At 40.2% G+C, this 14,306-nt stretch overlaps 1 long non-coding RNA gene and 1 other non-coding gene across 7 annotated transcripts in view; both read left to right on the top strand.

Moving 5' to 3' along the window:
- Positions 1-14,306, top strand: part of LOC132668348 (uncharacterized) — a 59,733-nt gene that overhangs the window by 29,618 nt on the left and 15,809 nt on the right. For 2 of the 6 annotated variants that reach the window (XR_013556111.2, XR_013556110.2), the window contains exon 4: positions 3,538-5,339. The exons of 3 other annotated variants lie outside the window; for them this stretch is intronic. This is a non-coding gene — a long non-coding RNA (uncharacterized LOC132668348). Of the gene's footprint in view, positions 1-3,537; positions 5,340-14,306 lie in introns of those variants that run through there. One more of the 6 variants, XR_013556108.2, reaches the window with a different exon arrangement.
- Positions 4,412-4,521, top strand: LOC132670530 (U6 spliceosomal RNA). Its single transcript, XR_009606763.1, has one exon. It is a non-coding gene; the product is annotated as a U6 spliceosomal RNA (small nuclear RNA).

The raw sequence follows: 14,306 nt of genomic DNA, 5'->3' as shown, positions 1-14,306 counted from the left end.
ATGGATATATCTGTGTAACCCACACTTTTTTCAAGATATAGGACATTCATCTCTGTATCTTCTCAGAAAGTCCCCTCATGTTTCTTCCCAGTCAGCAACACCCCCATCCCCCAAACCAGAGGCAACCACTTTTCCAGTATTTTGCTTAGTCTGTAGACATCAGTTGGCTCCCCTGGATCCGAACGCACATCTTCAACTTGGACCCTACTCTGTGCTCTCCCCCTCGAGGCTTGTGCCACCACAGTACCTGGCCTTAGATTTTGCTTTGTCTACTCTTTCTTGGCAATGCCAGATTTGATTTCCAGTTCTGCTTCCAGTCTTTTCTGACCTGTGGTGCCAATGACTCTGCCCCTCCTCTGGGCTACATGTTGATTTGTTCTTGCACTAGCCTACATTCCTCATTCCTTCTGGGCTTTTGATCCAGCCCCGAAGGACCTTTGGCCTGGAATGTGCTTCGAGGATCACACAATTTACTAAAGATAGTTTCATAAAAAGGCACATAATTTCATGAAAAGTCTCCTTCTTAAAATTTGGTAATATAGTCCCGTCTGGTCCTGCTTGATGCCTGGATTCTGAGCCACACCTGTTCTTCTGTTTCTAAATCTTGCTTCCTTTCCCGACTTGGGTGACTGTCATAATCCTTCCTTCCCATGACAGCTGGAGCCAGAAGCTGGTGAGGCTTTTCTCATGAGGGTACCTTGTGAGCATGACTATGATAGAGAGAAACCATGTATCTTGTGGGTGTTTAGTACATGTGAAACCACTCAGCCCACCAGCAAATGTGGCAAATGGCCAGTTTGGGGCACAGGAAGAGAAGGTGGGTGGGTCCCAAGCACCCTGCTTAATGCTTAATGCTTAATGAATAGCTCCCTTTCAGTAGTGTTCAGTCTACCCAGAGCTATAGCATGTAGGGTAGAAACTAAGGTGAGGTCTCGGAACCAGGAAGTCACACCCATGTTAATATTTAGAAAACAGTTGGGTTATAATAGCTTCTTTTCCAGGCTCCCTAATGAAAAAGGTTAGTGTGGTTCAATCATGAAAGCTTCTGAAAAGACTCTTTGACACAAAGGCTCTGAGCTCCACTCTTCATGTCGGCCCTTGATTATATTAGTAGTTTAATAAGCAGTTGCTTGTTCTGTCTTTTGTGTGCTTGGATCCCCCCCCCCCACAACAAAGCTGTGAGCTCCTTGAGGGAGGTGACAGTGTTGGGCATTTTTCTGTCTTCCTCCTGTCCCAGCACCAGCTCCTTGTCAGGTGACAGGAGGTGTTCCGTAGGTACTTCTGACTTGAACTAAGTCTTAGTCACCCTAATGAGGTCATCCCTCCATAGTATCCCAATTCCTACTGTAGTACCAAGCACAGAGTAGGTACTCAAATTGGCTGAGTAAATCATGAACTAATTCCACTAAATTGTTGTCGAGTCAAAGTGTTATTCCTCTCAGGAGTCTATGTTTTAGAAGAGGGCAACAAAGAATGGGCAATGCTTAATGACCCAAGTGGAGTTAGCTTAATAGTGGAATTACAGGCAACACAGCACCAGATGAGGACATTTATAAGCAGGGGGCTCTTTGGTGCCCCACCAATCATGCCACATCACTATGTTACCCTTCTTCTGAGGTCTTCAGAATGTTGGGCCATAAAAGGATCGTTATATTCTGATGATCAACCTTTTTTGCTGTCTGCCTTTCCTTAGCTTCTTTCTCCTATTCAATTTGCATTTGTTTCCTTTGGCCCAACAGCAAATTGGCTGCAGCACCTTCTCCTAAAGAGCCAGAATCTTCCTAGCGGTGAACCTCTTTTTTTTTTTTTTTAGTTTATTAATTTATTTTGAGAGGGAGAGCACACAAGCAGGAGAGGGGCAGAGAGAGAGGGAGAGAGAATTATGAGATCGTGTGGCTTGATCTCACGAACCATGAGATCATGACCTGAGCTGAAATCAAGAGTCAGATGTTTAGCCAACTGAGCCACCCAGGCACCCTTCATCATTACTACATTTTAACTGACTTTTGCAAATTTTCATTACAATTTTAATTGTCACAAAATGTTCCATGGAGTACACCTATTTAACCATTCACCTGACATTTGTTGAGCATTTAGTTTGCTTCTGATTTTTAGCTATTACAAAAGGAAACATAATGAGAGAACTCTTCACATAAATTTTCCTTATTTGAGGCATTTTGCTTTTCACCAGGAGAAATTTCCAGAAGTTTTATTACTGGACAAAATAATATGAAACTATTTTAGATTCTTAATATTGTCCAACGACTTATCAAAAGGTTCTTAACCAATTACACACCTTCTGGAATGGATGAAAATTTCTATTTTACCCAACGTTGGTCATTTGCTGACACAACAAAACATTTATTCTCTATTTCAACATATATGTCTATATTTGAGATTTATATTTTTTCGAAGCTCCCCAGGCAATTCTAAGGTGGAATCTGGGTGGAGAGCCCCAGAAGGCTACACTAAAAGTTGCCAAGTGCTGTGGCCCTTTTCCCTCAGCCTCTGGAGATCCTGTGCTCTGATACAAAGGTCCAGGGAAAGAGCCCCGAGGAAATGGGCACCAAGGTAAAGAGGAGGTTTCTTCATAAGGCTTAGGGCCAAGTAGGCCCAAGTCATCCTCCCTGGATCTTCTGAGGGAGGGGCCCTTCTCCTCTGGCTGCATAGAGTTGGAAGTGATCCAAAGAGAGCCAAGAGCACATGACCCCAAAGAGGGAGAACAGAAAGGGGGAAAAAAGGAACAGTCCTGTATAATCAGGAGCTTGGAGTCTCTCTCCCAGCTCTCAGAGAGTCTACTTCCCAGCCCTTGGGCCTGAGTCACAGAAGCCTCTAGCTGTGCTGATCACCCACATCAAATGTGCCTCCTCCATAACCCATTCCCATAGTCTTGTTTTTTTTAAGATGCTTTTTCAAATTACAAAAGAACTATTATTGGTCCATCATAAACAAATAATATATAAATGAAAATTTCAATATTGGAAAGTTCTCCCTCACTTCCCTATTTCCATTCCCATCCCCAGAGGTAACCTGATAATAATTTGGTGTGTATCTTTCTAGATCTTTTTCTAGTGGGTGTGAGACTATGTGCATGCCTCAGGATTTTATAATACATAAATGGAATTACACGATATATAGTTTTCCCCATCCTGCCTTTATCATTTAACTTCAAGGTGTAGACCACCTTCTGTGTTAGTTAATATATAGCAGCCTCATTCTTTTTCATGGCTGCATGATAATCCATGGTATATGACGATATCATATAATGAACACAGCTTGTTGCTGGTGGCTTCAGTTGCCTTTCATTTTTCTCTATAATGACAATGCTGCAATGAGCTTCTTTGTGTATGTGTCTTTGTGTCATCTACCTGGCTTTGAGTGTTGCCACTGCCAGAAAATTCCTGGTGTTGGGCTCCAGGTATGCATACCCAGAGGATCTCTGCTACCTCCAGGATTCATTTAGACCCTGGAAGAACACCACCCTGGCTCAGTCCTGGCTTCTTCTCTCACCCTGTTGTTCTGTGGTTGTGTTTGCAGCACGCCCATGGACCAGCCACCAGAATTCTGACAACCCCACCAAAGGTTGCAAAGGTGCAAAAAGTACAGCTGGTGTCCCTCTGGCCACTGGGAGGAAAGAAAGAGGGCCAGCTCCTTCACACACAATCCAGTTGGAGAGAGTATGGAAGTGGTTATCTAGGTGGTTCTCAGTCTTTCTCCCCTGAGATAGAGTGTGGGACTGAAACAGCAGTGAATCACTGATGTAGAAGATACAAGAGCTGCAGTGGTGGTAGGAGCTCTCCAAAGCAGCTGAGAAAGTATGGTGTGTGTGTGTGTGTGTGTGTGTGTGTGTGTGTGTAACCCTGAACCAAATGTCCTTGGCCCATGGACAGAGATTGCCAACCCTTGATCTAATATGTTGTACTTTTGTCTTTTAAGGTTTTCAAGCACCAGTGTAGAAAACTGGGTGGCTCAGTTAGTTGGGTGTCCGACTTCGGCTCAGGTCACGATCTCACAGTTCTTGAGTTCGAGCACCACGTTGGTGCTCTGTGGTGACAGCTCAGAGCCTGGAACCTGCTTCTAATTCTGCGTGTTTCTCTCTCTCTGCCCCTCCCCTGCTTTCACTCTCTCTCTCTCAAAAATAAATTCTAAATTTTTAAAAAAATTAAAAAAAAAAAGATTTTTCAAACACCTTGTTCCTTCAAGAAGCAATAAGAGCTAATGAGAAGCAGACGGTACCCTGGGTTCCATTTCTCACTTCACTAGGGCCTGCCACAGTTTGGAACAGTTTTGATTGCTGCCCTATGCCCTCTTGTTTAGAGGTGCTGTCTGCACCCTGGGATGCAGGGGTTAGGTTTCTTATTTTTCCTGAAAAATGGTGCTAGTGTCATTGGCTGTTAAAAATGAGACAGGTGTGCTCGCTTTGGCAGCACATCTCCTGAAAACATTGGAGTGACACAGACAAGATTAGCGTGGCCCCTGTTCAAGGGTGACAGGCAAACCTGTGAAACCTTCCATACAAAAATAAGAACTTTTAAAATGGGACATAGGCAAGAGAACTTTTGCATTTGGATGGGATGTTTTCTGTGATTGGCTTATCCTGCTTAGTTCTTTCTTCCTTACTTTATGGACACGCAAGAAAGAACACATGCTCATAGTATTGGAGGCAGGTGCTGAACTTCCTAGGTGGCAGCCCTCCTGAAATGTATTCTTGCATGCACAAATGCAAAGACCCTTGTTGACCTGCTCTCTCAATGCTTTGGAAACTCAGAGGAATGGTGATGTGGTCACTGTTAGAACAGAGCAACAAACAAATCTGGTGTAATTGAGGATAAGCTTCATGTGGGCAGTCCTGATGTTTGCTCACGGAAAGGTGATTCATTTAGACGAATCAGGGCTTTAAAATTGTTTTCTTGAAGTGTAACAGATACAGAAAAGTACATGCACTGTAAATGTATGGCTTGGTGAATTTGTGCAAAGTGAACACACCTATGTTACCCTGGTAACCACTATGTAGATCAAAAAGTAGAATGTTAGAGTCACCCCAGAAGACCTCTGTACCCACTCCTCCCCCAGTTACTAGTCCTTTGAGGTATAACCAGTAACCTAACTTTCCACACTTGATATTTTTGCCTGTTTTTGAACTTTATGTATACTTGTGAAATTTATTCACATTTTGTGTAGATCTTCTTCACTTATTCTCATTGCTATATTGTGTTCCGTGATAGACATATGCCACAGATGGGGTGCCTAGGTGGCTCAGTTGCTTAAGCCTCTGACTCTGGAATTCAGCTCAGGTCAGGGGCTTGTGGGATCAAGCCCCGCTTTGGGCTCTTTGCCTACAGTGCAGAACCTGCTTGGGATTCTCTCTCCCTCTTTCTCTGCCCCTCCCTGGCTTGCATGTGCTCATGTGCCCTCTCTCTCAAAATAAGTAAGCATTAAAAAAAGAAATATGCCACAATTTATTTATCCATTCTATGTTGATGGGGTTTTATTGCACACATTCCTACAAGTGGAATTATCAGCTCACAGTGTTTGCATATATGCATCTTTTTTTTTTTTCAACGTTTTTTATTTATTTTTGGGACAGAGAGAGACAGAGCATGAACGGGGGAGGGGCAGAGAGAGAGGGAGACACAGAATCGGAAACAGGCTCCAGGCTCCGAGCCATCAGCCCAGAGCCTGACGAGGGGCTCTAACTCACGGACCACGAGATCGTGACCTGGCTGAAGTCGGACGCTTAACCGACTGCGCCACCCAGGCGCCCCGCATATATGCATCTTTAATGGACCCTGGAATAGCAGTAAATGAGAGTTAGGGGTGTATTTTTTATTTTTTTAATTTAGAGAGAGAGAGAGAATAGGGGAGAGCGAGAGCAAGAGTGAGAGCGAGAGTACATGCATGAGAGAGAATCTTAAGTAGGCTCCACGCTGATTGTGGAGCCTGATCCTGGGATCCTGACCTGAGCTGAAATCAAGAGTTGGTCAGACACTCAGCCAGACTGAGCCACCCAGGCGCCCCAGGAATGTATTTTTGGTAGGGGACAAAGCACAAAGCTAAGATCAGGCCCCAGGTTTCTGGTCTCCTTCCAGGCTTGGATTACAGGGGAGCCAGAGCAAGGCACTTAACCTCTGTGTTTCCTCAACTGTAAATTGGAAATAATTGGTACCTGCTCTATTACTTGCTGTGGGATGAAAAAGTCCTCTGCAAAATCTCAAGCTGCACAAATGGAAGCTCTCATTAAAATGGAAGCAGGGAGGGGGGATTTTTAATTATCAATGAGAACTAAAGAATAACTGTATTTATTTGGATTTCCATTCCCAATTAAGAATCCAGAGATTAGATTAACTGCTCAGCTAGACTGAGTAGTATTGCCAAAGGGCCCTGCAGTGTTATTGTCTCAAACGCAAACACAGTAAGTAACTTCCCAGACCTATCCTATGAATCTTGCTAGAAGTTTCCTCAACTGCCCGGAGCCCCAGGGGTCCTCCCAGTTCTTTCTCTTAGTTGCCAATGCCTCAGCTTTTTCTTTCCCCCTGCATCAGCTTGAGTTGGCCTACTCTGGGAAAAACTGGTTTGATGCTGCCTGACCAGACCAATTATAATGCACCAGGAAAGCAGAAGGACACCATCATCCCATGTCTTCCTGCGTTATTGAACATAAAGTGTGAATATTGTCAATGAGGTGCTTTGGTCTTACGGTACAACTAAAAGTTCACAGGCATTTATTCTACCAAAGGTTGTGCTAAAATGAATCAGGGACTGTAAAATACAGTAGTTGAAAGTAGTGTCAACATTTTTTCTATCCTCCTAGTTCCCTTGCAGATGGTTGCACAAATGTTACACAAGTAGAAGGCAGTGCCCTCTTCTGGCCAATGCCACACTTGCATGGCTGTGGCTAAGAGGCTTGCCAACTCATGGGACTGGTTTTTCACTGGGTAACAGGCTCATCTTGGGGTTAGTCTTGAGTAAATCATATCTGGGGATCCACCCTCCCTTTCCTCTTCAAAAGAGAAAAATCAGAACTATGATAGTTACATTTTATGTGTGATTAACATTTAAATCAGTAGATTTTTTTACCTTCCATAATGTGGGTAGTTACCTTAAGAGCAAAAACTGAGGTTTCCTGAAGAAAAAGAAATTCTGCTTCAAGACTGCAAAATAGAAACCTGGGTGTTTCCAGCCTTCAGATTTTGAATACAAGACTACAACGTCAACTCTTCCCTGAATTTCTAGCTTGCCAGCCTGCTCTGCAAATTCCAGACTTGTCTGCCCCCACAATTGTGTGAGCCAATTCCTTAAAATAAATCTGTGAATGTGTGTGAGTGTGTGTGTGTGTGTGTGTGTGTGTGTGTGTATGTATCTTGTTGGTTTTGTTTCCCTGAAAACCCTAATACAAAACCTAACTCTAAAACCCATTTATATCAGTGACATCTCATTTGTATAAACATAAGGGGACATGAAGTATGGCAGCTGACCTGAGTTCAGGTTCAAGTCCCAGTACCATCTAATTTACTAGTTTCATGAACTAGCTACTTAATTGTACTTAGGCTTGGTATCTTCATTTTTATAAAGGGGAAAATAGTAGCATTTACTGAATATGCTGTTGTGAAGATTAAGAGAAAACATGTGCTTAGAATAGTGATTGGCTCAGAATAAGTACTCATTAATGTTAGTAGTTATCATTATTTTTATTACTAAGGTCATAGAGGGAAGCTGCCAAAAAAAGGGTGATTTATAGAATGAGGGGTACATGGAAGGGTAGCTGGTCTCGTTCACTCCCCCACCCATTGTCTCCCTAGATTCTTAGGGAGACAGGCAGTCTCTGCTTTTCACAACCTGTTCTTGGGCAGTATTATAAAGCCATTTCTTGTAAAGTGTCCTAACTGTTCCCATAGGAACCCAATCAAGATTAAAAGTTGGATTCTGAATTAATGATTAAGTCATATATGAAACCATTATTATGTCACAAAAGTAAAGTTCAGTAAATCTTGGTAATCATTTAAAACAGTAAAACTATGTAAGTCCTAACACGGGGCTTCCATAAAATTTAATCTTCACTCCATGGTACAATTTACCAATTTAATTAGCAGTTTTGTTTGCCTTCTCACAATTTAGAAGGCCTTCTGTAAGATGATTTGGATCACTTTTCGGCCTTTTGGCTAAGATCAAGTGTTGTAAGATGATTTGGTTGGTCAAAACCTTGTTTTTAAAGCTAGCCAAGTGGTTATCTCCAAGTATAAGGATTTGGGTTAATTTATATATATGTGTATATTTATATATTTATCTCTGTGTTATTCAGTGATTCACCAGAAGGACCCACAGGACTCAATAGCAGGTTATATACTCACTAAGATTTATTATAGCAAAACGTATAGAGCAAAAGCAGTGGGAAAAAGATATGCACTCATGGGGTCCAGACATTCAACACAAACTTCAGTGTCTTTCCACACAGGAGTGTGGAGGCCACACAGGCGTATTCTTTCTTTCGCCATTAACTTCAGGGACATATATAGAATGTCTTTACCCAGAGAAGCCTGTTTGAGTCTCAGAGTCCAAGGCTTTTGTAGGGGGCTGGTCACATAAGTATATCCTACTATGTATGCAACCAACTATGGTAACCAAAACCCAACCCTAACAATGAAACTAGGTGCACATCATTGATCTCGATGTTTGTGCAAAGTGCCCCTGAGAAGCACGTATGGTATGATCGATCCATTGGTCCTGGTGTATGTAAGTCATCAACCACCAATATAAAGAACACTCTAAGGGCTGCCAAGGGTTAATCATGGGTCTCTTGAAGACATGTAAGGAGCAAGCAACCAGAAATGCTGTGTTAACTCTTTCCTCACAGTCTGTATTTTCTGAAATGTCTATAATTAACGTCTATTACTTTGATAATCACAAAAGTAACTATTGATATAAAGCCATCTGCCATTAATGATTTTCCTTTCTAGTTATTTAATGGTGTTGTTTTATAATCTGAGTATAGTTCCCTGTAGTCAGCAGAGCTGCTGAGAGAAGTAAAGTCACCCTTCTAGACACTTCATGGATCCCCATCAGAGCCTTCATACTCTTTGGGAAAACCATAAAAACAGGCCAGGACAAAGCCTGTGAGACATAGAAGGAACCACAGCAACACCTAATTCAACTTCCCCATCTTAGAGATGAGGAAGTGGAAATACCGAGCAGTGAAAGGGCTCATCCCGGTTCTAAATCTTAGATCTTCTAATTAGAAACCTCTCTTGGAACTCCTGAAATGGGTCAAGGCAATGTCTGCTCAGTTGCTTCTGATGATTGTCTTAACATGGGCAGAAACTGGAGGAGCCCTGACTGGTGGGACTGCCTGAACTGAATGTGCATGGTCAATCTCCTTTAGTCTAGACAGGGGCTTCCTATCCTTCCCCAACCCCTTCCTTGTCCAGTGACTTGACAGAAGCACCAGGACTCTGTTATCCAGAGCATTGCCTATGCCACTAGGTCAATGGTCTAGTTTGGGACCTATCAAGAGATTAGTTTAATCTTCACCAAATTTCCACCTTTTCTCCCTTTCATTTACTCTCTTGTAGGCTGGAGGGTGGTATCTGTCTCTACACTGGACTCCAAATTCCTTGAGGGCCTTCTGGATCCAGGTTATATAGTGGTTATGATTATGGGTAGTAAAGTCAAATGGTCCGGGGTTTGAATTCTGGCTTAACATCTCACTGGCTTGTGGGATTTGAGTGAATTACTTAATGGAAATAATAGTACTTCCTTTATAAGGTTACTGGGAAGATGAAAGGAAGTAATAACTCTTAACTAGAATAGAATTTGGTATATAAAAACGTTCAATAAATATTGAATATTATTTTTTAAATAGGTACTTCATTTACTTTGGAAAACCCTGTTCTCTGATCTTTTTAATAGTTTTGTTGAGATAATTAACACACAATATACACTGTATGTATTTAAACTATAAAATGTCATAAGTTTTAACATGTACACACCTGTGAAACCATCCCCACAATCAAGTAAATGATCATATCCATACCCTCCCAAAAGTTACCTTATATCCTTTTGTAATCCCTTTTCCTGTCCTCAGGCAATTGCTGTCTACTCTTTGCCTCTGCAGATTAGCTTGCATTTTCTAGAATTTCATACAGATGGAATCATATGGTATGCTCTTTTTTTTTTTTTTTTTTTTTGGCTCCTTTCATTCAGCATTATTTTGAGATTCATCCATGTTGTTGAGTGTATCAATTGATTACTAGTATTCCATTGTTGAGGGTATCAATTACTCAGTAGATTCACCACAATATGTTTATCCATTCACTTACTGATGAACATTTGGGTTGTTTCCAGTTTTGAAGTATTAGAAATAAAACTTCTGTGAACATCTGTGTACGTGTCTTTGCATAAACATATACTTTCTCCTTGGAAGTGAATGGGTGGGCCCTAAGATGGGTATGTTTAAATTTTTAAGAAACGACCAAATTATTTTCCAAGTAGTTGTACTATTTTGTATTTCCATCAGTAGCATGAGAGTTCCAGTTGCTCCACATCATTGACAAGAGTTGGTATGGTTAGTCTTTTTAGTTTTAGATATTCTAATAGATGTGTAATGATACTTCTTTGTGATTATAATTTGACTTTCCCTAATGACATTGTAAATGTGTTTTTGCCACCCATGTATCTTTTTGATGAATTGTCTGTTCAAATCATTTGCCTATTTTTAATTAGGGTGTTTGCTTTTTTATTGTTGAGTTTTGAAACTTTTTGATATATTCTATATACAAGTCCTACATATGGTTTACAAATATTTTCTTTAAGTCCGTAACTAGTCTTATTATTCTCTTAATAGCGTCTCAAAGAAAAGAAGTTATTAATTGTAAAGAAGTACAATTTATCAATTTTTTGTTTTGTGGATTGTGCTTTTGGTATTCTAATCCAAGGATCCTTTCTCTACTAAATCACTTTTACATGTTCACTGGAAATCAATTTACCATATATATGTTGGTCTATTTCCACACTCTGTTCTCCAGTGATCTGTTTTCATGCCAATACCATACTATCTTGATTACTTAGCTTTCCAAATTTGTCTAGCTATTTTATGTCTTTTTCATTTCCAAATGAATTTTACTAAAAAAAAAAAATTTTTTTTTTTTTGGAGAAAGAGAGAGAATGGGGGGGAGGAGCAGAGGGAGTGAGAGAGAATCTCAAGCAAGCTCCATGCTCAGCACAGAGTCCAACACAGGGCTCAATCCCAGGACTCTGGGATCGTGACCTGAGCCGAAATCAAGAGTTGGACACCCAACCAACTGAGCCACCCATGAGCCCCTCCAAATAAATTTTAGAATTAGCTTGTCAATTTTTACATGAAAAAAACTGTTAGAGTTTTGACTAGGATAGCATTGAATAAATTTAGGGAGAACTGTCTTCTTCACAATATTAAGTCTTCTGGTCCATGAGTATAGAATATTTCTTTATTTATTGAGGTATTAATTTCTCTCAACTATATTTTATAGTTTTCAGAGTATAGGACATACATATTTTGGTCAATTTATTGCTTTGCATTTGATATATTTGGTAGTAGGGTAAACGGTATTGTTTTTAATTTCAATTTCCAATTGTTTGCTAGTATATAAAAATACACTATTTTTATATATTGAACTTATATCCAGAAAACTTGCTAAAGCTCACTTATTATTTTTAATACCGATTTTTGTAGACTCCATAAGATTTTCTGCATAGACAGTTATGTCATTTATGAATAGATAGTTTTATTACTTCCTTTCCAATCTAATCATCTTTTATTTCTTTTTCTTACCTTATTGCACTGGCTGGAACCAGTACAGTGTTGAATAGAAATGGTGAGAGTAAAATCTTTGCCTTGTTTCTAATTTTAGAAAGAATGCAGTTTTTTTGCCATTTAGTATAATGTTAGCTGTGGATGCCCTGTAACAGGTTGAGGAAGTTTCCTTCTATTCCTAGTTGGCTAAGGTGTTGTTGTGTTTTTTTTAAACCGAGAATTGATGTTGGATTTTGTCACATATTTTTCTGCATCTATTCATATGATTCTTTTTTGTCTTTATTTTTTTTTTTTTTTTTTTTTTTTTTTAACGTTTATTTTTGAGACAGAGGGAGACAGAGCGTGAACACGGGAGGGGCAGAGAGAGAGGGAGACACAGAATCTGAAACAGTCTCCAGGCTCTGAGCTGTCAGCACAGAGCCTGATGCGGGGCTCGAACCCACAGACCGTGAGATCATGACCTGAGCCGAAGTCGGACGCTTAACCGACTGAGCCACCCAGGCGCCCCTCTTTTTTGTCTTTAATATGGTAAATTACAAAGATTGATTTAATAATAGCTTTATTGAGATACAATTCACAGAGCATAAAGTTCACCCTTTTAGAGTATACAATTCAGTGGATTTTACTATATTTGCAGAATTATGCATCTATCACCACAACCAAATCCCATAACATTTTCATTATCCTAAAGGGAAACTCTGTTCCTATCAGGAGTCAGTCCCCATTTCCCCCACTCTCCCCAGGTCCTGGCAACCTGTATGGATTTGCCTATTCTGCACTTTAATATAAATGGAATCATATTCAATGTGGTCATTTGTAAATGGCTTCTTTCACTTGGCATAATGTTTTCAAGGTTCGTCTATGTTATAGCATGTATCAGTATTCCATTCATTTTTATGGCTAAATAATATTCTACTGTGAGGATATACCACATTTTGTTTAACCATTCGTCAGTTAATGGGCATTTGATTTGTTTCCACTTTTTAGCTATTATGAATAACGCTGCTGTGAACATTTGTTACAAGTGTTTGTGTCAACATATGTTTTCATTGCTGTTGAGTATATACCTAGGAATAGAATTTCTGGGTCATGTAAGTCAGTCTGTTTCATCCTTTAGGGAATTGCCCCACTGTTTCCCAAAGTGGTTGTACTATTGTGAGAAGGTTCAATTTAACAGATAAGGCCATTTAGATTATTTATTTCTTCTTGAGTGAGTATTGGTAGTTTATGCCTTCCAAGGAATTTGTCCCTTTCATCAGTTGTTGAATTTATCAGCATAAAGTTGTTAATAATATTTCCTTAGTCTTCTTTTAGTGTCTTTATAATGTGTAGTAATGTCATCTCTCTCATTCTTACTATTGATAATTTGTGGGGGTTTTTCCTGATCAATGTAACCTACGTTTATCAATGTTATTGACTATGTATATTAGATATTTTAAAAATCTTTGTGTGTGTCACTCTGTCATGTGGAAAACTGAGTAGGCTCCAAGTACACCAGTAGGCAGGCTATCCTAGAGTTCATGAAATATAAAGGCTCACATACCCAATTGAAACGCATGGATCACACTTTTTATTAAATCAGTGTACAGCACTGTGAGAAGCAAGGGGCGGAGAATGGTCAAGTTAAACACTTAGGATAGGGAACAAGTGGCATCCATAGGACTATCCTGGGGCATACTATGTTATATGTATTCTATCTCAGCTGCATCAGCTTTTCCTGCTGCAGACATGAAGACTAGAGTTGAGGTTCAAACAAGTGGATCCTGGGTCAATGATACTTGCTCTGTTAGAGAGGTGCAATTAGTCAGAATTGTAGCTTGTCATATAGTCTGTTGAACAGCCATGGACGGCACGTGGAACACTAGTAGGTAACACTAGTGGGTGGTCGAATTAAGGACTCATGAATATTGATATATAATGTATCATTGAATATTTAGTGCCCAGGTGCCCCGCAGGTATGTTATTACCTCATGTACTCTTGGATCTTGTAGCCCTTTTCATTGATGTTTAATCCATACATGCTCTACTTACTAATTACTGATCTATACTTGATGTATCTTATGAGTTCATCCACCCATTTCTTTTCTTGTCCTCTATAGAATTGAATATTTTGAAACTGTACATTGAATGCACTAAACCCTCCCCCTATTATTCCTTCTTTCTGTGACACAGTCACCTACTTTACACATACCACCCACTGAACAATTGTTAAATAAAAAATAAGCAATACCCTCAGCTAGTATTGCCATAGAAACATGCTTATTCAAACAAAGAGTTCCTGCAATTAAATACATATGGGAAATACTGGGTTTCTTTACTATAGGCCTTGTTAGTGCCCTAATGCACTAACCTTTCTGTGAGTGGTACCTTTCTGTGAGTGGATATCACATGTACTGTCCTCAACCTATTGACTGATGGACCACTTTACTCCAGGTGCATCACAGAACACATCTTAGGAGATGCTACCTTGGGAATTGCTCTGTGCAAGGCCTTAAAGAGGGCTGGGAAATGTAGATGTTTA

This window comes from Panthera onca, chromosome B3, assembly GCF_046562875.1.
Source record: "Panthera onca isolate mPanOnc1 chromosome B3, mPanOnc1 haplotype 2, whole genome shotgun sequence".
Classification (NCBI taxonomy): Eukaryota; Metazoa; Chordata; class Mammalia; order Carnivora; family Felidae; genus Panthera; species Panthera onca.
The sequence above is the reverse complement of the archived record's forward strand: the minus strand, read 5'-3'. Positions and strand labels throughout refer to the sequence as shown.